Here is a 27,556-nt window from a genome sequence, read left to right as displayed (position 1 = left end):
AGTCTTCATGGTCAACTACGTGTATATCACACTCGTTGCCTTTTTTTAGTGCAGCTCAACCAATTCACATCCCATTCGTCAATATTTGTGATATCACAAATCCCCGAAAATGCTTGTTGTAGTCCAAACAAATTTTTTGTTGTAGTTTTTAAAAAGTGATTTTTGTATAATTGTGCATGTTCAAATTTCATATATATATATATATATATATATATATATATATATATATATATATATATATATATATATATATATATATATATATATATATATATAATTAAACATAACCACAGCACCACCAAGTGGACAAAACCTTTACCATCCCCAACGTGTCTCCTACTATATATATATATATATATATATATATATATATATATATATATATATATATATATATATATATATATATATATATATATATTTCAAGTGTACAGTTTACTTTTATTGCATATTGAAATAAATATGTGCTTATAAATCAAGAACAAGCTATTTATAGCTGTATTTATAAACTGCTTAGTATTGACTATTAATGTTAAAACAAGGCTTTATAAAGCATAAACTGACTATTTACTAATGAGTGCAGTTATTATAAAGTGTTACCAATGCATTTACTAATGTTAACAAATTAGACATTATTTTACAGTGTTATCAAATCCTTAAATGATTTATAAGTTTTTTTAATAATGATTTTTATTGACCTACAAGCATTTGTGAAAGTTCTGCTTGCATTACAGCTCAGTCTTGATCTGTGAGCTGAACAGATTTACTGTTACATCCATGAGATTATGTAAATTCAAATAAATATCATGTCACAGGATGTCATAGGTCATTATCAAATGAGTTTGAAATTATTATTTGCAGTACAAATAAGGTTTTTTAGGATTTTTAAAAATCCCTAAAACTGTCAGAAAAGGATAAGGCCTAAGATATTTCTATGTAAGTGGCTAAATGTATTTATGTTTTTATAATTATAATACATAAACTATGAAATTATACAAAATGTATAAAAAAGTAAATAAATAAATACGCACAGACATTTAAAAAAAGCAGCCAAGACGAATGAGTTTCCTTTTTTATATATATAGATTAAAATTGAAGACAGAAGCAGGTAAATGCGGTCACTGAATATTCAAACCGAGTAGATCCACTTCAGATTTATTTCTCAAAAGTTTATGTTCACGTGGCTGTTTTCTTTTATATTAGCCAAGCTATTATGTATTTTGAAATAATCTTGTCCGTGATGTGTTCGTTCGTACGACGAAAGGCAGAACCCTGCAGCTCGAGAGATACGTTATTCTGCCAGTCGCTTTCAAATAGTCTTGCACACATAAACGGGTCACAAACACCTGCATTTAGCTTGCTGTGTTATAATGGGTGTATTGTGTGCATTTATGGCAATATTTTATTTGAAAAAGCTCTTAAACAAGAACAAATTAGTTTGTTTTGAACTAGTGACACACGCTGGTCGGAGGCGGTGATTTCAGATAGGCAGCCGCAAATATTTCGTTTTCACACAAACAGTTCAAAAACATCTGAATTTAGCTCTTGGTGTGTTCTAATTGGTGAATTGTGTGATATCGCTGCAATACTTTATTTTTAATAGCTATAAAACAAGAATAAACTCGTTTTTTCTGAGCTCATCATTCCACACGCTCCTGCTCAGAGTGGTGATTCATCTCTCGTGTTTCTCACGTATCACTGACCACACATCAATTATTAATGAGCCCTGACATGGTAATAATCATATATGTTGGTTTAGCTTGTCAGTGTGAATTAAATCCAAGTATTTATTTGTATTTTAACCGATTTAAAAGTGAAAATAAAAGAGAGTCTCCTCCCTTTTTTTTTGCGGGAATTGCACCTGTAGGGGCGCTATTTCTCTCAGACAATGGAAGTCTAAGCACACACACTCAAACAGGGGGATAGAGTGAGATCAGATGTCTGACAGTTTTTTAATTTTCTGTTATCCATACATTGTTGTAAAGTCATGAACCTATGTATATTTCCTCAGAATGACTTTTTTTCTGTATGAAAAAAGGTTTTGAAGTGTTTGGAATTTAAAAATGCAGGAAAATTAATAATTCCATTTTTACTGTCATTTAAAAAAATCACCACCACTAAACCATCCAAGCTATCCAAAACCCATTCACAATTTAAGTTCCTCAATGTTTTTTCAACATGTAGACAAAGTTTGGTGTGTATAGTGTTACTCTCCTCTGAGCAGTATGCATTAATTCACAGCTAAATGTAAAAAAATCCACATTCAAATCAAAATAGCCAACTTCCTGTTGGTCGTAGCTGATGACTGTGAACTAGAAAGTTGTCCGTCTTAAAAAGAACAATTTTTGTACTGAGTTTGGTGTTTGTAGCTAAAACTAACCCCCCCACTTTTGACAAAAGGTGGCGCTATAGAGTGCCTCTTCCACACCCTCTTATGAACTTTTGCCAGTGTCTAGCTGTCACTAATACTGATATGTGTTCTGAGTTTGATGAAATTCTAAGCATGTTATATGCCTCAAAATCACCTGAGAAGTATTCCAGTTTGACATGTTGCCACGGCAACAATATTTTTAGATATCAATATCCCCCCAGCAGATTTATATCGGCTGTGTTTTAAAATTATTCTGATGAAGTTTGAAGCAAATCGAGTAAAAATAAGATGCTGAATTCCAAGCATTTTGAAAATGACACACTTCCTGCTGCCAGTTGGTGGCGCTATAACTTTGACTCCTAATAGTCACATATATGTGATCGACATCATACAATGAATACTCTGATGAAGTTTGATTGAAATCAGGAAATGTATGTGGATGGTATTAGACACTTCCTGTTTCTCAATTCTCGCCATAATTTCAACGCCTCGCCACGAGCAAACCGTTCGAGATATCAAAAATCCCCTGGCAATTTTTCATCCCCAATGTCTTGAGATCATGTTGACCGAGTTTGGTGGTAAACGAGTAAAAAACCTATGACAAGTATATCAAATTCCAGAGCATGCGCTTTTTACATAACTCTAAATAGCTGACTTCCTGTTGGGCGGAGCCCAATGACATGCAATACGAAAATTGTTTGGCACAATGAGATCTATATGTGTACTGAGTTTCATATGAATATGTGCAAGTATGTGTGAGCTATACATCAACATTTATGACTGTGTTCCAGAGGGCGCCGTAGAGCCCCTGTGCCATGCCCGGGTCCCAGCCTCTGCAGGCTCCTAAAGGGCACAGATTCCAAAGTGTGTGCAAATTTTCAAGAGTTTTTGAGTATGTTAGGGACCCCAAAAGCCCCCACAACTTTGACCAAAAATATGAATAATAAACCCTAAATAGCCAACTTCCTGTTGGGCGGAGCCTATGACATGCAGTACGAAAGTTGTTTGGTTTAATGAGATCTACATGTGTACCGAGTTTCATGTGTCTACGTGCAAGTATGTGTGATATATGGCCCTCAGTATTCCAGGGGGCGCTGTAGAGCCCCTGTGCCACGCCCGTGTATCAGTCTCTGCCCGACCCTAATGGCCGCAGGTTCCAATCTGTGTGCCAATTTTCAAGAGTTTTCGAGCATGTTAAGGACCCCAAAAGCCCCCGTAACGTTAGAAAAAAAAATAATAATAATAATAATAAAAAATAATCCTAAGGAAAACAATAGGGCTCTCGCCCTCCAGGCTTGAGCCCTAATAAAAAATAATCCTAAGGAAAACAATAGGGCTCTCGCCCTCCAGGCTTGAGCCCTAATAACAAATAATCCTAAGGAAAACAATAGGGCTCTCGCCCTCCAGGCTTGAGCCCTAATTAAAGCTGCAAGCAGCGATGAATGGGCCCTCGCACCCGGGCTCACCGGAAGCGAGTGGCTTTAGTCAATAGGTGAACGCTGAGAAATATGCGTTTAAACTCATAAATATAAGTGGAATATTTCAAAGTATCTTCCATATATGTGCCAATCTTCCTGTTTCCAGCAGGTGGCGCTATGGAATATTGGCCTTCAGATATGTTCAGGCCAGGACTCTTATCAAACATGTGAAGTTTGGGGAAGAACGAACTTTATATACCTGAGTTAAAAAAAAACTTCTCTTCATATGGTGATACATGAAATTTTGTCATGGCACTATGGACATAACCTTTAACAAAAACTGAAGATCTCCACAATTGAACATTGCACAGGCCTTTAGATTAGACTGATCACAAAAAATACTAGGAGTAGTTTGTTGCAGCGTAAAATGTGTCACTTCCTGTTGCCAGCAGGTGGCGCTATGACTATAACTGAATATGGACATGTAGATCTGTTCAGGTCAAGAGTCTCATCTAACATGTGAAGTTTGGGGCAGATTGGACATTGTATGTCTGAGTTACAGCAACTTCCTTTTTCATGGCGAAACATCGAAATTTGTCAGGCTGCCATAGACACGACCTTTAACGAAACCTCAAGATCTTCGCAATTTAAGATCGCAAAAGGCTTTAGATTACACTGACCAAGTTTGGTGTTGATCTGAATAAATATCTAGGAGGAGTTTGTTAAAGTACAACCCCTGAAAATGGCCAAAACAACACTAATTTTGCAGAGAAAATTCGAAATAACTGACTTCCTGTTGGGATTCGGATTTCGTACCAAGAGACTTTTTTGTAGGTATTGGTGTGTTACATGTGTGTACCGATTTTTGTACATGTTCGTGAAACATAGCTCGAGGCGCACTCCGTTTACAGTGTATACGCACTCCGTTGAAAGTGTCTAGGTGGCGCTATCGAGCCATTTTGCCACACTCGATGGAATATTGGCCTTCAGATCTGTTTAGGCCAGGACCCTTATCACACAAGTGAAGTTTGGGCAAGATCGGACATTTTATGCCTGAGTTATAACATCTTTTATTCCCATGGCGAGACATTGAACTTCATCACGGCGCCATGGACACACCTTTAAACAAAAACTCAAGATCTTCACAACTAAACATCACACAGGTCTTTAGATTAGACTGACCACAAAAAAGACATTGATGTCATAAAATTTCTAGGAGTAGTTTGTCGCAGTGTAAAATATGTAACTTCCTGTTGCCAATAGGTGGCGCTATGACTATAACTGAATATTGGCATGTAGATCTGTTCAGGTTAAGAGTCTTAACCAACATGTGAAGTTTGGGGCAGATTGGACATTGTATGTCTGAGTTACAGCAACTTCCTTTTTCATGGCGAAACATCGAAATTTGTCAGGCCGCCATGGACACGCCCTTTAACAAAACCTCAAGTCCTTCGCAATTTAACATCGCAAATGGCTTTAGATTACACTGACCAAGTTTGGTGTTGATCTGAATAAATCTCTAGGAGGAGTTTGTTAAAGTACAACACCTGGAAATGGCAAAAACACCACCAATTTTGCAGGGAAAATTCAAAATAACCGACTTCCTGTTGGGATTCGGATTTTGTACCAGGAGACTTTTTTGTAGATATTGGTGAGTTACATGTGTGTACCAATTTTTGTACATGTACGTGAAACATAGCTCGAGGCACACTCCGTTGAAAGTGTATAGGTGGCGCTATCGAGCCATTCTGCCACACCCGGTGGAATATTGGCATGCAGATCTGTTCAGGTGAGGACTCTTATCACACATGTGAAGTTTGGGGAAGATCGGACATTTTATGCCTGAGTTATAACATCTTTATTCACATCGCCATGGTGCCGTGGACACACCTTTTAACGAAAACTCAAGATCTTCGCAATTTAACATCGCAAAGGACTTTAGATTAGGCATACCAAATTTGGTGTTGATTTGAAGAAATCTCTAGGAGGAGTTCCTTAAAATACAACACATGGAAATGACCAAAATTACACAAAATGTGCTCATAATATTAAAAATAACCGACTTCCTGTTGGGTTTAGAATTTCGGTCCAAGAGTCTTTTTTGTAGGTATTGGTGTGTTACATATGTGTGCCAATTTTCGTGCATGTACGTGAAATATAGCCGGAAGGCTGTTGATTTTCTTAGTATAGGTGGTCCTGTCGAGCCATTTTGCCACACCCTCTTCTGAATCCTATATCAAACGAAAATTTTCACCAGGTTTGACGCGTGTGCAAATTTTCATGACTTTTTGAGCATTTTAAAGCCCTCAAAAATGTGATTCATTCGGGAGAAGAAGAAGAAGAAGAAGAAGAAGAAGAAGAAGAATAAACAAAGCAGATACAAGAGGGTCCTCGCACCTCGGTGCTCGAGCCCTAATAAACAAAGCAGATACAAGAGGGTCCTCGCACCTCGGTGCTCGGGTCCTAATTAAAGCTGCAAGCAGCAATGAATGGGCCCTCGCACACGGGCTCACCGGGAGCGAGTGGCTTTAGTAAATAGGTGAACAGTGAGAAATATGCATCTAAACTCATAAATATAAGTGGAATATATCAAAGTTTACTCAATATATGTGCCAATCTTCCTGTTGCCAGCAGGTCGTGCTATCATTATAATGGAATATTGGCCTTCAGATGTGTTCAGGGCAGGACACTTATCGAACATGTGAAGTTTGGGGAAGATCGAACAAATTATGCCTGAGTTACAACAACTTCTTTTGCTGTGGCGAGACATCAAATTTTGTAATGGCGCCTTGGATTCACCCTTTTACAAAAACTCAAGATCTCCACAAGTTAACATTGCACAGGCCTTTAGATTAGACTGACCACAAAAAATACATTAATCTCAAAAAAATTCTAGGAGTAGTTTGTCGCAGCGTAAAACATGTCACTTCCTGTTGCCAGCAGGTGGCGCTATGACTATAACTGAAAATGGTCATGTAGATTTTTTAAGGATAGAAGTCTTATCTAACATGTGAAGTTTGGGGCAGATTGGACATTGTATGTCTGAGTTACAGCAACTTCCTTTTTCATGGCGAAACATCGAAATTTGTCAGGCCGCCATGGACACGCCCTTTATCGAAAGCTCAAGATCTTCGCAATTTAACATCGCAAAGGCCTTTAGATTTAACTGACCAAGTTTGGTATTGATCTGAATAAGTCTGTAGGAGGAGTTCGTTAGAGTACAACCCCTGAAAATGGCCAAAACAATGCCAATTTTGCAGATAAAATTCTAAATAACCGACTTCCTGTTGGGATTCGGATTTCATACCAAGAGACTTTTTTGTAGGTATTGGTGTGTTACATGTGTGTACCGATTTTCGTACATGTCCGTGAAACATAGCTCGAGGCGCACTCTGTTGAAAGTGTATAGGTGGTCCTATCAAGCCATTTTGCCACACCCGATGGATTATTGTCCTTCAGATGTGTTCAGGCCAGGACTCTGATCAAACATGTAAAGTTTGGGGAAGATCTGCCATTTTATGCCTGAGTTACAACAACTTTTATTCCCTTGGCGAGACTTTGAACTTTGTCAGGGCACCATGGATACGCCTCTTAACGAAAGCTCAAGATCTTCACAATTTAGCATTTTACAGGCCTTTAGATTAGACTGACCATAAAAAAAGACTTTGATGTCAAAACATTTCTAGGAGTAGTCTGTCGAAGTGTAAAATATGTCACTTCCTGTTGCCTATAGGTGGCGCTATGACTATAACTGAATATAGGCATGTAAATATGTTCAGGCCTGGAGTCTTATTAAACATGTGAAGTATTGGGCGCATTGGACATTGTATGTCTGAGTAATAGCAACTTCATTTTTCATGGCGAATCAACGAAATTCGCCAGGCCGCCACGGACACGCCCATTAACGAAAACTCAAAATCTTCGCAATTTAACATCGCAAGGGCCTTTAAATTAGGCATACTAAATTTGGTGTTGATCTGAATAAATCTCTAGGAGGAGTTTGTTAAAATACAGCGCATGGAAATGACAAAAATGACACAAAACTTGCTCATAAAATTAAAAATAACCGACTTCCTGTTGGGTTTAGAATTTTGGTCCAAGAGTCTTTTTTGTAGGTATTGGTGTGTTACATGTGTGTGCCAATTTTCATGCATGTACGTGAAATATAGCTCGAGGCGCACACCATTGAACGTGTATAGGTGGCGCTGTCGAGCCATTTTGCCACACCCACTTCTGAAACCCATATCAGACGTAAATTTTCGCCAGTTCAGAGGTGTGTGCAAAGTTTCATGACTTTTTGAGCATGTTTAGGCCCTCAAAAATGCGATTCATTTTGGAGAAGCGGAATAATAATAATAAATATAGCTGCAAGCAGCGATGGCGGGCTCAAGCCACCAATGCCATCACCACCCCGGTGGCATCAGGTAAACTGTGCCCAGCGGGCACATGCATTCACAATATCCCTCTGGCAGTGAGGTTTTAAAGGATATGGCAGTTAAAGGGTTAATCCGAATCATCTAGACTTTAAAATCACATTCAAAGAACAATATATATATTTAGTAACACTTTACAATAAGATTTCATTTATAAACATTATGTAAACATGAACAATATTTATATAGCATTCATTCATGTCAGTTAATATTCCAAACTTAAACATTAAAACATTGTTTTATTGTGATTTTTTTCCACATTTTACCAATTCCAAACTATATCAATCTTAATAACTACCATTATTTTTTATTTAATCATTTATGAGTGCTATACAATAATCCAGGAAAGCTGGAAGAGAAAACTCTTTATATTCATGTGTACAGAATTATTAGGCATGTTTTCTTTTACAGATGAAATGCGCTAAAAACGAGTTTTAACTCAAACTGTTTTAACTCAAAGTCGAAAATTATGAAATACCCATGAGAAATATCAAACACAAATGCAATACAGAAATGGATAAGTTAAGACTTGACCATTGTACAAAAATGCTGACTGGGTCATGAGGTCAGAAAAAAAGAAGAAAAAAAAACAGGTCAAGAAGAACTGACAAAAAGAATTGCAAAATAACTAGGAATGAATGTGAAGATTAATTTTTAGTCAATTCTGCAAGACAGACTTTCAGGAAAGGAGGTGGAATAAAATCCTAAATCTTAATCCTGGATTCTGGAAGATATATTCCTCAAACCATCGGACAAGAGGAGGTGGTGCTGGTCCTTCACGAATCACTCTAATCTGTTCATAAAGCCTATATATAAAGTCTTAATATATATTATTTCACAGTACTTCATGGTATTCTAATTAAATCATTTTTTGGAATCTTAGATCTCTCAGAACCTGACACATTGTAATTCTGAGACTCCAGGAAAGTGGCAGTTCTGTAAAATGTTGGCGTTGGAGACTAAATGCTCCCTGATAGTTTCACACCTAATTCACTTAACACACACACAAACACACACACACACACATTACCCACAGTGACAGAGGGACAGAGTGACATCAGATGTATGATAGTTTTTTAATTTTCTATCATCCATATAGTGTTGTATAGTCATGAAACTATATTTCCTCAGAATGACTTGTCTTCTATGTGTACATTTTTTTTAAGTGTTTAGAAGCTAAACTTAAAAAAAATAAAAGACATTTACTGGTTACTTTTTTACTGTTATTTAAAAAAATCACCACGACAAAACCATTCAAGCTATTCAAATTTCATCCACACCTGTTCTGTAAGATACATTCTTTAAACAGTGGTAAAAGAGGATGTGGTGCTGAACCTTCAAGAGTCACTCAAAACGTATCTGTCCATAAAGCCTATAAAGAATTATTCTTTATATACAGTTCACAATACTTCAGCTTGTTATTCTAATTAAGTGAGGGTCATTTTATCAGTAAAATACATAAAATACATATTATTTTTCTTTGAAAGATTTCTATAAATGATTTAAATCATACTTGTTTCTACAATAATTATTTAAAAGTAATCCTATAGCTCCAACTGGTGGCCATTATTGGTACTAAGAATTGCAAGCTTGATTTATATGTTATGATAGTTTTAATTTTATGCTGGCTCTTGAAAATGATAAAGCTATGAAATTTACTGTGCTTCCTTCAAATGATGACTTCTACATATATAAAAAATTATGAAGAGTTGGAATGAAAAATTTTAAAGATATAGTAAAATAACTATTGTATTTTTTTTTTATGTTACTTTAAAAAATCGCTATGGCCACACCATTTAAGGTATCCTAAACCCATTCGAAATTTAACATCTTCAGTATATTGGCTTCATGTTAAAAGAGTTTGGTGTGAACTACTTGTGTCTTCTTGGAGGAGTATGAATTCATTTACATGCTGATTTTATCATAAATCCACAATAACATTTCTGAGTTCTGTATCAATCTGTGTTGTTGTTTGTTTATTTTTATTTTTTTTATTTTTCATAGGAAGATAACTGACCCTTTACTCTCCTTTTTAATAAATGTGCTTATAAACCAAGAACAAGCTATTTATAGCTGTATTTATAAACTGCTTACTACTGACTATTAATATTGGGACAAGGCTTTATAAAGCATGAACTGACTATTTACTAATGAGTGCAGTTATTATAAAGTGTTATCAATGCATTTGCTAATGTTAACAAATAAGACATTATTTTACAGTGTTATCAAATCCCTTAAATGATTTGTAAGTGTTTTGTAATGATTTTATTAACCTACAAGCATTTGTGAAAGTTCTGCTTGCATTACAGCTTAGTCTTCATCTGTGAGCTGAACAGATTTACTGTTACATCCATGAGATTATGTAAATTCAAATAAATATAATGTCACAGGATGTTATAGGTCAGTATCAAATTAGTTTGAAATTATTATTTGCAGCACAAATAAGTTTTTTTTAGGATTTTTAAAAATCCCTAAAACTGTCAGAAAAGGCTAAGGCCTAAGATTTCTATGTGAGTGGCTAAATTTATTTGTTTTTATAACTATAATGCATAAACTATGAAATTATACAAAATGTATAAAAAAGTACAACAGTTATTCTTTTCCAATGTTTTTTATTTATTTAATTTACATTTAAAAAAATACGCCTACTGCAATCATTCTAAACAGCTTGAATAAAACCTGTTAATATTTATTATAGACCACTTGTTAGAGCAAAATAATAAATAAATACGTACACACATTAAAAAAGCAGCCAAGATGAATGAGTTTAATTTTTTATATAGATTAAAATTGAAGACAGAAGCAGCTGGTATATGCGGTCACTTAATATTAAAATCCACTAGATCCACTTCAGATTTATTTCTCAACAGTTTATGTTCACGTGGCTGTTTTCGTTTATATTCGCTATTATGTATTTTGAAATAATTTTGTCCATGATGTGTTCGTTCTTACGACGAAAGGCAGAATCCTGCAGCTCGAGAGATCAATGTTATTGTGCCAGTCGCGCTTTCAAAAATTTTTATGGCAATAATTTATTTTAAAAAGCTCTTAAACAAGAATAAATTCGTTTGTTTTGAACTTGTGACACTGTGCGCGGTGATCGGAGCGGTGATTTCAGATAGGCAGCTGCAAATATTTCTTTTTCACACAAACAGTTCAAAAACATCTTAATTTAGCTCTTGGTGTGTTCTAATTGGTCAATTGTGTGATATCGCTGCAATACTTTATTTTTAATAGCTATAAATCAGGAATAAACTTGTTTTTTCTGAGCTCGTCATTCCACACGCTCCTGCTCAGAGCTGTGATTCATCTCTTGTGTTTCTCACGTACCACTGACCACACATCAATTATTAATGAGCCCTGACCTGGTTATAATCATATATGTTGGTTTGGCTTGTCAGTGTGAATTAAATCCAAGTATTTATTTGTATTTTAACCGATTTAAAAGTGAAACCAAAAGAGAGTCTCCTCCCTTTTTTAGTCCGGGAATTGCACCTAGGGGCGCTATTTCTCTCAGACAATGGAAGTCTAAGCACACACACTCAAATAGAGGGACAGAGTGAGATGAGATGTCTGACAGTTTTTTTATTTTCTTTTATCCATACAGTGTTGTAAAGTCATGAAACTATGCATATTTCCTCAGAATGACTTTTTTTCTGTATGAAAAAAGGTTTTGAAGTGTTTGGAATTTAAAAATGCAGGAAAATTAATAATTCAATTTTTACTGTCATTTAAAAAAAATCCACATTCAAATCAAAATAGCCGACTTCCTGTTGGTCGTAGCTGATGACTGTGAATAAGAAAGTTGTCCGTCTTGATAAGAACAATTTTTGTACTGATTTTGGTGTCTGTAGCTAAAACTAACCCCCCCACTTTTGACAAAAGGTGGCGCTATAGAGTGCCTCTTCCACGCCCTCTTATGAACTTTTGCCAGTGTCTAGCTGTCACTAATACTGATATGTGTTCTGAGTTTGATGAAATTCTAAGCATGTTATATGCCTCAAAATCACCTGAGAAGTATTCCAGTTTGACATGTTGCCACGGCAACAATATTTTTAAATATCAATATCCCCCCAGCAGATTTATATCGGCTGTGTTTTAACATTATTCTGATTAAGTTTGAAGCAAATCGAGTAAAAATAATATGCTGAATTCAAAGCATTTTGAAAATGACACACTTCCTGCTGCCAGTTGGTGGCGCTATAACTTTGACTCCTAATAGTCATATATATGTGATCGACATCATACAATGAATAATCTGATGAAGTTTGATTAAAAGCAGGAAATGTTTGTGGATGGTATTAGACACTTCCTGTTTCTCAATTCTCGCCATAATTTCAACGCCTCGCCACGAGCAAACCGTTCGAGATATCAAAAATCCCCTGGCAATTTTTCATCCCCAATGTCTTGAGATTATGTTGACCGAGTTTGGTGGCAATCGAGTAAAAAACCTATGACAAGTATATCAAATTCCAGAGCATGCGCTTTTTATATAACTCTAAATAGCTGACTTCCTGTTGGGCGGAGCCTATGACATGCAAAACGCAAGTTGTTTAGCACGATGTGATCTATATGTGTACTGAGTTTCATATTAATACGTGCAAGTATGTGTGAGCTATACATCAACATTTATGACTGTGTTCCAGGGGGCGCCGTAGAGCCCCTGTGCCACGCCCGGGTCCCAGCCTCTGCAGACTCCTTAAGGCCACAGATTCAAAAGTGTGTGCAAATTTTCAAGAGTTTTTGAGTATGTTAAGGACCCCAAAAGCCCCCACAACTTTGACGACAAATATGAATAATAAACCACAAGTAGCCAACTTCCTGTTGGGCGGAGCCTATGATATTCAATACGAAAGTTGTTTGTATTGATGAGTTCTATATGTGTACCGAGTTTCGTTCGTCTACGTGCAAGTATGTATGATATATGGCCCTACATATTCCAGGGGGCGCTGTAGAGCCCCTGTGCCACGCCCGTGTATCAGTCTCTGCCCGGCCCTAATGGCCTCAGGTTCCAATGTGTGTGGCAATTTTCAAGACTTTTTAAGCATGTTAAGGGCCCCAAAAGCCCCCGAAACCTTGAAGAAAAGTAATAATAATAATAAATATAGCTGCAAGCAGCGATGGCGGGCTCAAGCCACCAGTGCCATCGCCACCCCGGTGGGATCAGGTAAACTGTGCCCAGCGGGCACATGCATTCACAATATCCCTCTGGCAGTGAGGTTTTAAAGGATATGGCAGTTAAAGGGTTAATCCGAATCATCTAGACTTTAAAATCACATTCACAGAACAATATATATATATATAACTTTAGTAACACTTTACAATAAGATTCCATTCATAAACATTATGTTAACATGAACAATATTTATATAGCATTCATTCATGTCAGTTAATATTCCAAACTTAAACATTAAAACATTGTTTTATTGTGATTTTTTTCCAAGCACATTTTACCAATTCCAAACCATATCAATCTTAATAACTACCATTATTTTTTATTTAATCATTTATGAGTGCTATACAATAGTCCAGGAAAGCTGGAAGAGAAAAACAGGTCAAGAAGAACTAACAAAAAGAATTGCAAAATAATTAGGAAATAATGTGAAGATTAATTTTTAGTCAATTCTGCAAGACAGACTTTCAGGAAAGGAGGTGGAATAAAAATGAGCTCCTAAATCTTAATCCTCAAACCATCGAACAAGAGGAGGTGGTGCTGGTCCTTCACGAGTCTCTTTAATCTGTTCATAAAGCCTATATATAAAGCCTTAATATATAGTATTTCACAATACTTCATGGTATTCTAATTAAATCATTTTTTGGAATCTTAAGTCTCTCAGAGCCTGACACCGAGTAATTCTGGAGACTCCAGGAAAGTGGCAGTTCTGTAAAATGTTGGCGCTGGAGACTAAATGCTCCCTGATAGTTTCACACCTAATTCACTTAACACACACACACACATTACCTACAGTGACAGAGGGACAGAGTGACATCAGATGTATGATAGTTTTTTAATTTTCTATCATCCATATAGTGTTGTATAGTCATGAAACTATTGTCATGAGACCAGTCATTCTGAGGAAATATGCCTCAGAATGACTGGTCTTCTATGTGTACATTTTTTTTTAAGTGTTTAGAAGCTGCACTTTAAAAAAATAAAAAGACATTTACTGGTTCCTTTTTTACTATTATTTCAAAAAATCACCACGACAAAACCATTCAAGCTATCCCAAATTCATTCACACCTGTTCTGTAAGATTAGTTCTTTAAACAGTGGTAAAAGAGGATGTGGTGCTGATCCTTCAAGAGTCACTCAAAACGTATCTGTCCATAAAGCCTATTAAGAATTATTCTTAATATACAGTTCACAATACTTCAGCTTGTTATTCTAATTAAGTGAGGGTCATTTTATCAGTAAAATTCCTAAAATACATATTATTTTATTTGAAAGATTTCTATAAATTATTTAAATCATACTCGTTTCTACAATAATTATTTAAAAGTAATCCTATAGCTCCCTCTGGTGGCCATTATAGGTACTAAGAATTGCAAGCTTGATTTATAAGTTATGATAGTTTTAATTTTAGGCTGGCTCCTGAAAAGGATAAAGCTATGAAACTTACTGTGCTTCCTTCAAATGAGGACTTCTACGTATATAAAAAATTATGAAGAGTTAGAATGGAAAATTTTAAAGATATAGTAAAATAACTATTGTATTTTTTATGTTACTTTAATAAATCTCTATGGCAACACCATTTAAGCTATCCTAAACCCATTCACAATTTAACATCTCAGTATATTGGCATCATGTTGAAAAAGGAGTATGGAGTAGTATGTGGAGGAGTATGAATTCATTTAAAGGCTGATTTTATCATAAATCCACAATAAAATTTCTGAGTTCTGTATCAATCTGTGTTGTTGTTTGTTTATTTTTATCTTTTATTTTTCATAGGAAGATAACTTACTCTCCTTTTTAATAAATGTGCTTATAAACCAAGGACAAGCTATTTATAGCTGTATTTATAAACTGCTTACTACTGACTATTAATATTGGGACAAGGCTTTATAAAGCATGAACTGACTATTTACTAATGAGTGCAGTTATTATAAAGTGTTATCAATGCATTTGCTAATGTTAACAAATTAGACATTATTTTACAGTGTTATCAAATCCTTAAATGACTCATAAGCATTTGTGAAAGTTCTGCTTGCATTAAAGCTTAGTATTGATCTGTGAGCTGAACAGATTTACTGTTACATCCATGAGATTATGTAAATTCAAATAAATATAATGTCACAGGATGTCATAGGTCAGTATCAAATGAGTTTGAAATTATTATTTGCAGCACAAATAAGTTTTTTTTAGGATTTTTAAAAATCCCTAAAACTGTCAGAAAAAGTTTAAGGCCTAAGCTATTTATATGTGAGTGGCTAAATTTATTTTTGTTTTTATAATTGTAATACACAAACTATGAAATTATACAAAATGTATAAAAAGGTAAATAAATAAATACGCACACATTAAAAAAGCAGCCAAGTCGAATGAGTTTCCTTTTTTATATAGATTAAAATTGAAGACAGAAGCAAGTGGTAAATGTGGTCACTTTAATATTCAAATCCAGTAGATCCAGTTTATGTTCACGTGGCTGTTTTCGTTTATATTCGCCAAGCTATTATGTATTTTGAAATAATCTTGTCCGTGATGTGTTCGTTCGTACGACGAAAGGCAGAAACCTGCAGCTCGAGAGATATGTTATTCTGCCAGTCGCGCTTTCAAATAGTCTTGCACACTTAAACTGGTCACAAACACCTGCATTTACCTCTTGTTGTGTTACAGTGGGTTTATTGTGTGCATTTGTGGTAATATTTTATTTAAAAAAGCTCTTAAACAAGAATAAATTCGTTTGTTTTGAGCTGGACACTGTACGCGCTGATCGGAGGCGTGATTTCAGATAGGCAGCCACAAATATTTCATTTTCACACAAACAGTTCAAAAACATCTGAATTTAGCTCTTGGTGTGTTCTAATTGGTTGATTGTGTGATATCGCTGTAATAATTTATTTTTAAAAGCTTTAAAACAGGAATAAATTCGTTTTCTCTGAGCTCTTTACTCCAGACGCTCGTGATCACAGCGGTGATTCATCTCTCCTATTTCTCACGTATCTCTGGCCAGAAATAATTTATCCATGAGCCCTGAACCGGTAATAATCAGATATGTTGGTTTAGCTTGTCAGTGTGAATTAAATCTAAGTATTTATTTGTATTTTTAACCGATTTAAAAGTGAAAGTAAAAGTCCGGGAATTGAACCTGTAGGGGCGCTATTTCTCTCAGACAATGGAAGTCTGAAGCACATATACTCAAACAGAGGGACAGAGTGAGATGAGATGTCTGACAGTTTTTTAATTTTCTGTTATCCATACAGTGTTGTAAAGTCGTTAAACTATGCATATTTCCTCAGAATGACTTTTTCATCTGTATGAAAAAATTCTTTGACGTGTTTGGAAGCTGCAATTTAAAAATACAATAATGATTCCCTTTGAAAGGTCATTTAAAAAAATCACCACGGCAAAACCATTCAAGCTATCCAAAATCCATTCACAATTTAAGTTCCTATCAGAAATACTGATGTGTGTTCAGAGTTTTGTGAAATTCTAAGTATGTTATTTGCCTCAAAATCACCTGAGAAGTATTCCAGTTTGACATGTTGCCACGGCAACAATTTTTTAGATATCAATATCCCCCTTGCAGATTTATATCAGCTGTGTTTTAACATTATTCTGATGAAGTTTGAAGCAAATCGAGTAATAATAAGATGCTGAATTCAAATCATTTTGAAAATGACACACTTCCTTCTGCCAGTTGGTGGCGCTATAACTTTGACTCCTAATAGTCACATATATGCGATCGACATCATACAACGAATAATCTGATGAAGTTTGATTAAAATCAGGAAATGTATGTGGACGGTATTAGACACTTCCTGTTTCTCATTTCTCGCCATAATTTCAACGCCTCGCCACGAGCAAACCGTTCGAGATATCAAAAATCCCCTGGCAATTTTTCATCCCCAGTGTCTTGAGATCATGTTGACCGAGTTTGGCGACAATCGAGAAAAAAACCTATGACAAGTATTTCAAATTCCAGAGCATGCGCTTTTTACATAACTCTAAATAGCTGACTTCCTGTTGGGTGGAGCCTATGACATGCAATACGAAAGTTGTTCGGCACGATGAGATCTATATGTGTACTGAGTTTCATATGAATATGTGCAAGTATGTGTGAGCTATACATCAACATTTCTGACTGTGTTCCAGGGGGCGCCGTAGAGCCCCTGTGCCACGCCCGGGTCCCAGCCTCTGCAGGCTCCTAAAGGCCACAGATTCCAAAGTGTGCGCAAATTTTCAAGAGTTTTTGAGTATGTTAAGGACCCTAAAAGCCCCCACAACTTTGACGAAAAATTTGAATACTAAACCCTAAATAGCCAACTTCCTGTTGGGCGGAGCCTATGATATGCAGTACGAAAGTTGTTTGGATTGATGAGATTTATATGTGTACCGAGTTTCATACGTCTACGAGCAAGAATGTATGATATATGGCCCTCCATATTCCAGGGGGCGCTGTAGAGCCCCTGTGCCACGCCCGTGTATCAGTCTCTGCCCGGCCCTAATGGCCGCAGGTTCCAATCTGTGTGCCAATTTTCAAGACTTTTTAAGCACGTTAAGGGCCCCAAAAGCCCCCGAGACGTTGGAAAAAAAAAATAATAATAATAATAATAATAAAATATAGCTGCAAGCAGCGATGGCGGGCTCAAGCCACCAATGCCATCACCACCCCGGTGGCATCAGGTAAACTGTGTCCAGCGGGCACATGCATTCACAATATCCCTCTGGCAGTGAGGTTTTAAAGAATATGGCGGTTAAAGGGTTAATCCGAATCATCTAGACTTTAAAATCACATTCACAGGACAATATACATATATATTCCCCAAACATATATATATATTTAGTAACACTTTACAATAAGATTTCATTTATAAACATTATGTTAACATGAACAATATTTATATAGCATTAATTTATGTCAGTTAATATTCCAAACTTAAACATTAAAACATTGTTTTATTGTGATTTTTTTCCAAGCACATTTTACCAATTCCAAACCATATCAATCTTAATAACTACCATTATTTTTTATTCAATCATTTATAAGTGCTATACAATAGTCCAGGAAAGCTGGAAGAGAAAATCTCCTTATATTCATGTGTGCAGAATCATTAGGCATGTTTTCTTTTACAGATGAAATGCGCTAAAATAGACTTTTAACTCAAACTGTAAGGTCGAAAATTATGAAATACCCATGAGAAATATCAAACACAAATGCAATACAGAAATGGATAAGTTAAGACTTGACCATTGTACAAAAAATACTGACTGGGTCATGAGGTCAGAAAAGAAGAAGAAAAAAGCAGGTCAAGAAGAACTGACAAAAAGAATTGCAAAATAATTAGTAATTAATGTGAAGATTAATTTTTAGTCAATTCTGCAAGACAGACTTTTCAGGAAAGGAGGTGGAATAAAAATGAGCTCCTAAATCTTAATCCTGGATTCTGGAAGATATATTCCTCAAACCATCGAACAAGAGGAGGTGGTGCTGGTCCTTCACGAGTCACTCTAATCTGTTCATAAAGCATATATATAAAGTCTTAATATATAGTATTTCACAATACTTCATGGTATTCTAATTAAATCATTTTTTTGGAATCTTTGATTTCTCAGAACCTGACACATTGTAATTCTGAGACTCCAGGAATGTGGCAGTTCTGTAAAATGTTGGCACTGGAGACTAAATGCTCCCTGATAGTTTCACACCTAATTCACTTAACACACACACACACACACACACACACACACACACAAACACACACACACACACACACACACACACACACACACACATTACCCACAGTGACAGAGGGACAGAGTGACATCAGATGTATGATAGTTTTTTAATTTTCTATCATCCATATAGTGTTGTATAGTCATGAAACTATGCATATTTCCTCAGAATGACTTGTCTTCTATGTGTACATTTTTTTGAAGTGTTTAGAAGCTGCACTTAAAAAAATAAAAGACATTTACTGGTTACTTTTTTACTGTTATTTCAAAAAATCACCACGACAAAACCATTCAAGCTATTCAAAATTCATCTGCACCTGTACTGTAAGATACATTCTTTAAACAGTGGTAAAAGAGGATGTGGTGCTGATCCTTCAAGAGTCACTCAAAACTTATCTGTCCATAAAGCCTATAAAGAATTATTCTTAAAATACAGTTCACAATACTTCAGCTTGTTATTCTAATAAAGTGAGGGTCATTTTATCAGTAAAATACATAAAATTCATATTATTTTTCTTTGAAAGATTTCTATAAATGATTTAAATCATACTTATTTCTACAATAATTATTTAAAAGTGATCCTATAGCTCCATCTGGTGGCCATTATTGGTACTAAGAATTGCAAGCTTGATTTATATGTTATGATAGTTTTAATTTTATGCTGGCTCTTGAAAATGATAAAGCTATGAAACTTACTGTGCTTCCTTCAAATGATGACTTCTAGGTATATAAAAAATTATGAAGAGTTGGAATTAAAAATTTTAAAGATATACTAAAATAACTATGGTATTTTTTATGTTACTTTAATAAATCTCTATGGCCACACCATTTAAGGTATCCTAAACCCATTCGCAATTTAACATCTTCAGTATATGGCTTCATGTTAAAAAAGTTTGGTGTGAACTACTTGTGTCTTCTTGGAGGAGAATGAATTCATTTACAGGCTGATTTTATCATAAATCCACAATAACATTTCTGAGTTCTGTATCAATCAGTGTTGTTGTTTGTTTATTTTTATTTTTTTTTATTTTTCATAGGAAGATAACTGACCCTTTACTCTCCTTTTTAATAAATGAGCTATTTATAGCTGTATTTATAAACTGCTTACTACTGACTATTAATATTGGGACAAGGCTTTATGAAGCATGAACTGACTATTTACTAATGAGTGCAGTTATTATAAAGTGTTATCAATGCATTTGCTAATGTTAACAAATTAGACATTATTTTACAGTGTTATCAAATCCCTTAAATGATTTGTAAGTGTTTTGTAATGATTTTATTGACCTACAAGCATTTGTGAAAGTTCTGTTTGCATTACAGCTTAGTCTTGATCTGTGAGCTGAACAGATTTACTGTTACATCCATGAGATTATGTAAATTCAAATAAATATCATGTCACAGGATGTCAGAGGTCAGTATCAAATTAGTTTGAAATTATTATTTGCAGCACAAATAAGGTTTTTTAGGATTTTTAAAAATCCCTAAAACTGTCAGAAAAGGATAAGGCCTAAGATTTCTATGTGAGTGGCTAAATTTGTTTGTTTTTATAACTATAATGCATAAACTATGAAACTATACAAAATGTATAAAAAAGTACAAGTTATTATTTTCCAATGTTTTTTTATTTATTTACATTTTTTTTTTTTGGGGGGATTTACATTTTTAAAAATTTGCCTACGGCAATCATTCTAAACAGCTTGAATAAAACCTGTCAATATTTATTATAGACCACTATAACTGTGTATAATCTAACAAACGAGTTTATTATGAAAATAAAAGCGTGTACACCAGATAAATTGGACGATAAAGAGATTGCTAACAATAGTATAATAGAGCATGTTTTAGGTTTTTAGGCGTTTAGATGCAGAAATGGAAAAATCAAATGTAAAATCAAATGTAATTGATTTAATTAAATATAGATTAAGTCTTGTTAGAGCAAAATAATAAATAAATACGTACACACATTAAAAAAGCAGCCAAGATGAATGAGTTTAATTTTTTATATAGATTAAAATTGAAGACAGAAGCAGCTGGTATATGCGGTCACTTAATATTAAAATCCAGTAGATCCACTTCAGATTTAATACTCAACAGTTTATGTTCACGTGGCTGTTTTCGTTTATATTCGCCAAGCTATTATGTATTTTGAAATAATCTTGTCCGTGATGTGTTCGTTCTTACGACGAAAGGCAGAATCCTGCAGCTCGAGAGTTATATGTTATTCTGCCAGTCGCGCTTTCAAATAGTCTTGCACACTTAAATGGGTCACAAACACCTGCATTTAGCTCGTGTTGTGTTATAATGGATGTATTGTGTGTATTTATGGCAATAATTTATTTTAAAAAGCTCTTAAACAAGAATAAATTCGTTAGTTTTGAACTTGTGACACTGTGCGCGCTGATCGGAGGCAGTGATTTCAGATAGGCAGCCGCGAATATTTCATTTTCACACAAACAGTTCAAAAACATCTTAATTTAGCTCTTGGTGTGCTCTAATTGGTGAATTGTGTGATATCGCTGCAATACTTTATTTTAAATAGCTATAAAACAAGAATAAACTCGTTTTTTCTGAGCTCATCATTCCACATGCTCCTGCTCAGAGCAGTGATTCATCTCTCGTGTTTCTCACGTATCACTGACCACACATCCATTATTAATGAGCCCTGACCTGATAATAATCATATATGTTGGTTTAGCTTGTCAGTGTGAATTAAATCCAAGTATTTATTTGTATTTTAACCAATTTAAAAGTGAAACCAAAAGACAGTCTCCTCCCTTTTTTAGTCCGGTAACTGCACCTGTAGGGGCGCTATTTCTCTCAGACAATGGAAGTCTAACCACACACACTCAAACAGAGGGACAGAGTGATGAGATGTCTGACAGTTTTTTTAATTTTCTGTTATCCATACAGTGTTGTAAAGTCATGAAACTATGCATATTTACTCAGAATTACTTTTTTTCTGTATGAAAAAAGGTTTTGAAGTGTTTGGAATTTAAAAATGCAGGAAAATTAATAATTCCATCTTTATTGTCATTTAAAAAAATCCCCACGACAAAACCATCCAAGCTATCCAAAACCCATTCACAATTTAAGTTCCTCAATGTTTTTTCAACATGTAGACAAAGTTTGGTGTTTATAGTGTTACTCTCCTCTGAGCAGTATGCATTAATTCACAGCTAAATGTAAAAAACAATCCACATTCAAATCAAAATAGCCGACTTCCTGTTGGTCGTAGCTGATGACTGTGAATTAGAAAGTTGTCCGTCTTGATAAGAACAATTTTTGTACTGAGTTTGGTGTCTGTAGCTAAAACTAACCCCCCCACTTTTGACAAAAGGTGGCGCTATAGAGTGCCTCTTCCACGCCCTCTTATGAAATTTTGCCAGTGTCTAGCTGTCACTAATACTGATATGTGTTCTGAGTTTGATGATATTCTAAGCATGTTATATGCCTCAAAATCACCTGAGAAGTATTCCAGTTTGACATGTTGCCACGGCAACAATATTTTTAGATATCAATATCCCCCCAGCAGATTTATATCGGCTGTGTTTTAACATTATTCTGATGAAGTTTGAAGCAAATCGAGTAAAAATAAGATGCTGAATTCAAAGCATTTTGAAAATGACACACTTCCTGCTGCCACTTGGTGGCGCTATAACTTTGACTCCTAATAGTCACATATATGCGATCGACATCATACAATGAATAATCTGATGAAGTTTGATTAAAATTAGGAAATGTATGTGGATGGTATTAGACACTTCCTGTTTCTCATTTCTCGCCATAATTTCAAAGCCTCGCCACGAGCAAACCGTTTGAGATATCAAAAATCCCCTGGCAATTTTTCATCCCCAACGTCTTGAGATCATGTTGACCGAGTTTGGCGGCAATCGAGTAAAAAACCTATGACAAGTATTTCAAATTCCAGAGCATGCGCTTTTTACATTACTCTAAATAGCTGACTTCCTGTTGGGCGGAGCCTATGATATTCAATACGAAAGTTGTTCGGCACAATAAGATCTATATGTGTACTGAGTTTCATATGAATATTGGCAAGTATGTGTGAGCTATACATCAACATTTCTGACTGTGATCCAGGGGGCGCCGTAGAGCCCCTGTGCCACGCCCGGGTCCCAGCTTCTGCAGGCTCCTAAAGGCCACAGATTCCAAAGTGTGTGCAAATTTTCAAGAGTTTTTGAGTATGTTAAGGACCCCAAAAGCCCCCACAACTTTGACGAAAAATATGACTACTAAACCCAAAATAGCCAACTTCCTGTTGGGCGGAGCCTATGACATGCAGTGCGAAAGTTGTTTGGTTTGATGAGATCTACATGTGTACCGAGTTTCGTGTGTCTACGTGCAAGAATGTATGATATATGGCCCTCAGTATTCCAGGGGGCGCTGTAGAGCCCCTGTGCCACGCCCGTGTATCAGTCTCTGCCCGGCCCTAATGGCCGCAGGTTCCAATGTGTGTGCCAATTTTCAAGACTTTTTAAGCATGTTAAGGACCCCAAAAGCCCCCGAAACCTTGGAAAAAAATTAGAAGAATAAATAATAAATATAGCTGCAAGCAGCGATGGCGGGCTCAAGCCACCAATGCCATCGCCACCCCGGTGGCATCAGGTAAACTGTGCCCAGCGGCCACATGCATTCACAATATCCCTCTGGCTGTGAGGTTTTAAGGGATATGGCAGTTAAAGGGTTAATCCGAATCATCTAGACTTTAAAATCACATTCACAGAACAATATATATATATATATATATAGCTTTAGTAACACTTTACAATAAGATTCCATTTATAGATGGTTTCATCGGGCGCACGCGCCTGGACCTAAGTTAACTTCCGGTCTGTATTGTGTATATCGGTCTGGCTGCGGTGCCATCTACAAACGCAGTTAAAGCCAAGGTGATGAGTAGACTGAAGTTGGGCTCAGGTGGTTGTGCTGCGGGATGTGTTTCCCATACATTTATTTATTTTTGGAGACTCGCCACAATTTTAAAACTGATCTATTTTCAAAGAGGCTTCGTTAAATAAACATGACTAACGTAACGTTACGTAACGTACTGCACGTTTAATTCCTTACATTTATGTTTAAATATCAAAATGAGGCACGGGTGTTTTTATATCGTTGTATTTCTAAAAGAAGACTTGCATGTTATATGCCTGATAAAGCAGCATGTGAGCGTACCAGCTCTGCTTTGTTTACAGCTGTTACTGGGGAAACTTCTTGCGCTTTATGTCTATGCTTTAAAACATCTCCTGCTGGCAAATAATGAATTAGCATTTTCATTAAGTCCGCCTGATCCACACAGAAAACACATTTTGTTTGTTATCAAAAAATATCTACTCTAGAGGGACTTGGCTGTTGTTATTTATTCTATTCGGAGTCTACCGGAAGTTAAGTTAGGTCCACAAAAGCGCTCACGCGCATTAACGTTTGTTTATGTTGATGCCGTTGAAACCGTCTATAAACACTATGTTAACATGAACAATATTTATATAGCATTCATTCAACATTGTTTTATTGTGATTTTTTTCCAAGCACATTTTACCAATTCCAAACCATATAAATCTTAATAACTACCATTATTTTTTATTTAATCATTTATGAGTGCTATACAATAGTCCAGGAAAGCTGGAAAAGAAAAACAGGTCAAGAAGAACTGACAAAAAGAATTGCAAAATAATTAGGAATTAATGTGAAGATTAATTTTTTGTCAATTCTGCAAGACAGACTTTTCAAGAAAGGAGGTGGAATAAAAATGAGCTCCTAAATCTTAATCCCGGTTTCTGGAAGATATATTCCTCAAACCATCGAACAAGAAGAGGTGGTGCTGGTCCTTCACGAGTCACTCTAATCAGTTCATAAAGCCTATATATAAAGCCTTAATATATAGTATTTCACAATACTTCATGGTATTCTAATTAAATCATTTTTTGGAATCTTAGATCTCTCAGAACCTGACACCGAGTAATTCTGAGACTCCAGGAAAGTGGCAGTTCTGTAAAATGTTGGCGCTGGAGACTAAATGCTCCCTGATAGTTTCACACCTAATTCACTTAACACACACACAAACACACACACAAACACACACACATTACCCACTGTGACAGAGGGACAGAGTGACATCAGATGTATGATAGTTTTTTAATTTTCTATCATCCATATAGTGTTGTATAGTCATGAAACTATGCATATTTCCTCAGAATGACTTGTCTTCTATGTGTACATTTTTTTGAAGTGTTTAGAAGCTGCACTTTAAAAAAATAAAAGACATTTACTGGTTACTTTTTTACTGTTATTTAAAAAAATCACCACGACAAAACCATTCAAGCTATCCAAAATTAATTTGCATCTGTTCTGTAAGATAAATTCTTTAAACAGTGGTAAAAGAGGATGTGGTGCTGATTCTTCAAGAGTCACTCAAAACGTGTCTGTCCATAAAGCCTATAAAGAATTATTCTTAATATACAGTTCACAATATTTCAGCTTGTTATTCTAATTAAGTGAGGTGTGGCAATATGGAAAAAGTCCGCGCCAGGTCTTTTACCCTACCCTTAATTAGGAGGAGGTATGGAAAATGGATATATAAGGAGGACAAAACGGAAGCAGGGGGTGTGTGAAAAAAAACAAAAAAAGAAAATCTGAGTGTTACCTGACGGCTCCATGACTGCGGCTGCTGCAGCTTATTGTGCGGGATTTGTGGGTGAGCATAGACCGGGTGCGATCCGAAGAAGATTGGTTTCGCATGACGGCCGGTCGCAACCTATCTGCATATCGGCGCGACAGATGAACCCAGTTCACTTTCTGCAGGTACTTTAAGATTTTAGCACCTTACGTAAAGTCACATCGGACATTCAAACGTCCTAACTTTTGTTTCCCCATAACATTGTTTATGCAGCAGCTGGCTGGACGCCCCTAACGCAGACTGATTCGTGCCGCTGATTTTACGCGCACGCTCACACACACACACACACACACACACACACACCCGCTCAATCAACGGGATTAATAGGATTAATATGGGTTTTGTGTAAACTTGGACTACGACTTTTTTTTTCTCTTTTCTTTGTTTTTTTGTTTGGTTTAAGAATTTAAGGACTGTTATTTCCTTATTTTCCTTTATTGTACTTTTTCCTTTTTTCGTTATTTTCCTTCTAAACAAAAAGTGTCAAAACAATGTGAAACATTGTAATTTTGTTTGTGTTTTTTTTATTTTTGAATAACATCTTTTGACCTGAGAAAAAACTGAATCTGGTTGTGAGTGTTATTTAAAAGTATGTGTTTTTGTGTGGCTGGTACATTGTGTATCTGGTGGGTTTTAGTTGGGCTCTATCTTGAGTTATCTGGGAACCTAAAAACGAAAATAGTATAGATTGACTTGACAAATTTTGGTCTTGTCTGGCGCCCGAAAAAATATTTAATTTTAACTAACTGGGAAAAAAAAAAGAAAAAAACCTAGTTAGGTCTAACTGGAGGCCCGCCACCGCTACATAAGTGGCGCCCGAACAGGGACGTGAACCATATATATGTATAAAACTTTGGCTTGAACCCTAGAAGTGTGAAATTGTGAACTGCAGAGTTCTACTGCTTCAGCATTGTTAACACTTTAAAGTTCTGTGGTTTATGTACATATGTATATAAAGGTGTTTTTGAGAAGAAACATTCAAGTAATTTTGTGAAACCTGAGAACTGTGAAAAGTTTTTTTTTGAAAACTAAAGAGGTTTGTTAAATTGATACCTCCTGGTGTTAATTTTGAAATCTTGTGGGGTGAGATTGTTATAATGAAACAAACCAAGTGGGGGTAATTCATTGTATGTAACTTTATTTTTTATTTATACATTTGAGTGACATTGCACCACACTTTACATATTAAACCAACACGCATTACAAGTATGGCCACTACCCCACCTTCCCCTTCGACGTCAGTGGAGATTGAATCCCCCCCAGATATAGCAACTCCAGTATGGCCTCCTGCGCACCTAAGATCCGTTCCTTCATCTCATGTTCCAACTTTTCATTTTATGCCAACTCAGTTCAGCAGTCCCCATCCCAGGTCTCAGGTGCAATTTTCCTCCCTACCTCCAGGTGGCACTGCCTCAGTTGAATCTGCTCCTATGCAGTTGTGCACAAGTGCATCCAATGAAGCTTCACCTCCTTCCTCAGCACAGCATGACCTCCCTGGTTACCTCCCTACTCCTGGAAGGGAAATTCACCATCTCACTGCTCATGTGCAAGGAAATTGGGACACGTTACTTGAACATATGCGAACTCATGAGAAAACTGTTGGTGAACTTACCCAAGAACTTAAAACAACGTCTGCACACCAGGACACCTTGATTGCTCAACTTGCTAATAAATTGGAGCACCACCAGCAACAAGTGTTCATGTGCATGTCTAGAAATAAAGAAGATATTAAGGGAGAAATTGATC

At 35.8% G+C, this 27,556-nt stretch overlaps 1 long non-coding RNA gene across 1 annotated transcript in view; it reads left to right on the top strand.

The window, feature by feature from the left end:
• The window catches only part of LOC127949672 (uncharacterized), a 36,454-nt gene extending 10,827 nt beyond the window's left edge, over positions 1 to 25,627 (top strand). Inside the window, exons 2-3 of the long non-coding RNA XR_008152408.1 lie at positions 18,789 to 18,865; positions 24,950 to 25,627. This is a non-coding gene — a long non-coding RNA (uncharacterized LOC127949672). The remainder of the gene's footprint in view (positions 1 to 18,788; positions 18,866 to 24,949) is intronic.
• The last annotated feature ends 1,929 nt before the right edge of the window (positions 25,628 to 27,556 follow it).

This window comes from Carassius gibelio, chromosome B1 (assembly GCF_023724105.1).
Source record: "Carassius gibelio isolate Cgi1373 ecotype wild population from Czech Republic chromosome B1, carGib1.2-hapl.c, whole genome shotgun sequence".
NCBI lineage: Eukaryota > Metazoa > Chordata > Actinopteri > Cypriniformes > Cyprinidae > Carassius > Carassius gibelio.
Note: the sequence above shows the minus strand (reverse complement) of the source record. Positions and strands in the feature narration are given on the sequence as shown.